This window comes from Etheostoma cragini, chromosome 3, assembly GCF_013103735.1.
Source record: "Etheostoma cragini isolate CJK2018 chromosome 3, CSU_Ecrag_1.0, whole genome shotgun sequence".
Lineage (NCBI taxonomy): Eukaryota > Metazoa > Chordata > Actinopteri > Perciformes > Percidae > Etheostoma > Etheostoma cragini.
The window spans coordinates 29,733,843-29,737,170 of record NC_048409.1 but is presented as its reverse complement, the minus strand read 5'-3'; the positions used below and the strand labels follow the sequence as shown (position 1 = coordinate 29,737,170).

Below are 3,328 nucleotides of genomic sequence, written 5' to 3'. Positions count from 1 at the left end.
AAGTGTTATATATTTTACCTGGCTGTCCTAAACATTTAATTTTACTACATTTACATTTAAAATACTTGACATTTGTTTCAGAGGAAGTAGCGTATAAAAATAGTTGTCTGCACATCCCAACTTGTGTGCGGGACAAATGTAATGTCCACAACACTGCTTTGAACTCTACTTTAAACTCTGCTTGTCTTCTTCAGGCCTAACCAATTCACCATAATAAGTAACCTCATCTCATATTATACTTCCAGCGCCAGGAAGGGGTTAAACTAGTGTAACACACAGCTGAGTTCTCTTAGAGCAAACTTAAAACACACTCACACTTCCTCAGACCAGGTCTCAGTCTCTGCGGTCCACCATGGTCCACCCTGCAGGAAGACACAAAGCTGTCACGGTGTGGTTACACTTAAGCCGCCTACACATGATACGCAATTTGCTCTCTGCACACCGCTAGGTAGGACGCAGAGCAAAGCACAGTGCAGGTAAACGTCATTAAGGGTGTCAAGCTAAATTGCTTGTTTTTTGTCATTGGCTGTATGAAGCAAAAGTCCGTGACTAGGAAAAATGAGTACTCAGCTGGAATGTATGTAGCATAAAAGTGGTTGATTAAAGTTGATTAAATCTGATTTTTACTTCAGTATTTTTCATTTGTCCTGCACCTGCCACAAGGTGGGATGTGCACACAATTATTATTATTTATTTAAATTTGATACGTTAAAATGGTCTGAGGCATTGGTTAACTCTGGTGTGTTCCTGTGAGAGAAAGAAGCCCTGAAGTGCAAATCACTGCAACAGCAAATAGGAAACCAATTCAACAAATCATTAAACACAACGGCATTAACTTCTACCTGAAAGGTAGTGCCTATCTAGCAGAGGACGGACCCTCCTGATTGGACGGACGAACTGTCTGTCTTTAAACAGGAAGGAGAGGTGAAAAACACAGAAAAGCGCCTGTTTTGAAAACATGAGTATAATAATGTTGTGTTTTCTTATTTGCTGTTGTGATTTGCTCTTCAGGTCCACCGTACTTTCCAGACCTCTGACTTTGAATAAATATTTGTATTTTGTGTTATAAGATTGAGAACCCCTGTAATACACCTTCACTTAGATCATCCATTGAACATTAGTCCTCAATTAGTGACAAAAATAAAACTAAGTCTTGGTCCGTCCATACCTGAGAGTGTCCAGTCTGCAGTTTGGATCCTCCAGTAAAGCAGAAAGCCGCTTCACTCCTGAGTCTCCTGGATGATTGTAGCTCAGGTCCAGCAGTCTCAGATGGGAGGGGTTGGAGCTCAGAGCTGAGGCCAGAGAAGTACAGCCTTCCTCTGAAATCATACAGAATGAGAGACTACACACACACAACACACACACACACACACACACACACACACACGCTTGGTCATGACAATTCAGGTACGACTTGGGCCATCTCCCGGGCGCAATACTTAACAATTACTTTGAGTGCTAGAAATTGGCGGGGCTTTACAGTCCAGCAGTATACAACAAGAACTAATGTTGTGTAGATACTTGAAAATGTCATTATCCATTAAAGAGAGAGAGAGAAATAAACCATGTTTGTATTTGTTTTGCAGTTATTACATTCTAAAGCACAAATACATTGATTGATCGCTCCGTTCTGTTTTTGAAGCTGCCTGTAAAAACCCAGCACAATTAGTGAATCACTAATTTTAGGCTCAGAGCTGAATGCTAAATGTAGCCTAAATTGCATTGTGACACTATACTATTTCAAATACAGTATTTTTATCAGAGATGGGAAGTAACAAAGTACAAATACTTTGTTACTGTACTCAAGTAGATTTTTCTGATATTTCTACTTTACTATTTATTTTTGTGGCGACTTTTTACTTCTACTCCTTACATTTTAACACAAATATCGGTACTTTCTACTCCTTACATTTTACAAAATTGGCTCGTTACTTTCGTTTTGTACAAGAGGTTGTTATGTCGGACAATAGCGCGGACACGAGCCTCACACCGCGAGCGGGTGCGCGCGCCACACCGAGAAAAAAGTGAGAGAAATGAAAAGGAGACAAGCTGTCAGGAGGATAATCAGCTGAGATGGTGTGTGTGCCTCTTTGAAAACTGTAAGTCGTATTACTCATGTTGTCAGTTCATTTAAGCCTGTTATTGGTCTGTGGTTCTTCACATTTAAAGTAAGTTAGCTAGTGGTTCTGGTGTGTTCTTCACCTGTTAGCTAGGTTGCACGTTGGTCTTAATGAAGCATCAACACTTTCACCAGCTTTATTCGCATGAGTTTTTTTTGTTTGTTTTTTTACCGAACTTCAGATGCAGTAGTTCAGTTGACAAGTGGATGGAAACTTAGCTAGAGAGAAGTTGTCTCCATCTGTTTTAACAGACACACCTGGGGCCAAGTGGACACCAGAATCAGGTTTAATCCAGCCCTAATTCTCAACTTTCACATCATTTCACTGGAGTTATCCTTATAATGGTTTACGTCATCAATACCGTATTCAATCTAAATGGATGGAAATACATCTACTGTACGTTGCATTTGACGCACGACTAAGACAACTCAACAGATTCGGCATTCTGCATTAATTCACAGCAAATCATTGAGGCTTGATGGCGCTAACGTTAGCACATAGTAGTACTTCTTCATTAATGTCTGTTTAGTCAATCATATTTTAATCCTTTATTTTATTTCCAGAAGCCGTATTTGAGCACACACATAAATGTAGATTCATTTTTATGTTAGGGGGAAAGATTAAAAATAAAAACTGGATCTGTGAATTCTCACAGAATCACAACTGTATTCATATCTTGCTAATAAGTCAGAATCTTATTAACCTGGAGTCCCAGTCTCTGTCATAATAATCCTATATGTTATGTTTTAGGCCTGTTAGCAGACAGCCGTTTAAAATGTAGCCATTGCCATATAAAGACATGTCCTCCATGTCCACTGAAGTTCCTCAGCGTCTCTCTAGTAACATTTGTGTGCTCCAGGTAGCTTTCGCAAGGCTACTTTTACTTTTATACTTTAAGTAAATTTCCAAGCCTGTACTTTGTTACTTTTACTTGAGTAAAGAAGTTTAATCAGTACTTCCACTTTTACCGGAGTATTTTTTAACACAAGTATCTGTACTTCTACTTAAGTACGGAAAGTGAGTACTTTTGCCATCTCTGATTTTTATACAGCAGAAAAGCCTTAGAAGTTGAGTTTTTATTTTATTATTATATATTACATCTTTCTGTGAGAGAGACAAGGTATTGTGAGACATGTATTATCATACTTTTGTTAAAAATAACAATTCCCACTATACAATCACAGTTTATAAAGAGCAGAACTTCAGAT

General features: G+C 38.6%; 1 protein-coding gene across 1 annotated transcript in view; it reads left to right on the top strand.

Moving 5' to 3' along the window:
- The first annotated feature begins 540 nt into the window (after positions 1-540).
- LOC117939234 (NACHT, LRR and PYD domains-containing protein 12-like) overlaps positions 541-3,328 on the top strand; it is a 41,054-nt gene continuing 38,266 nt past the window's right edge. The window contains exon 1 of the mRNA XM_034864373.1: positions 541-545. The gene's annotated coding sequence lies outside the window, so the exon portion shown is untranslated. The remainder of the gene's footprint in view (positions 546-3,328) is intronic.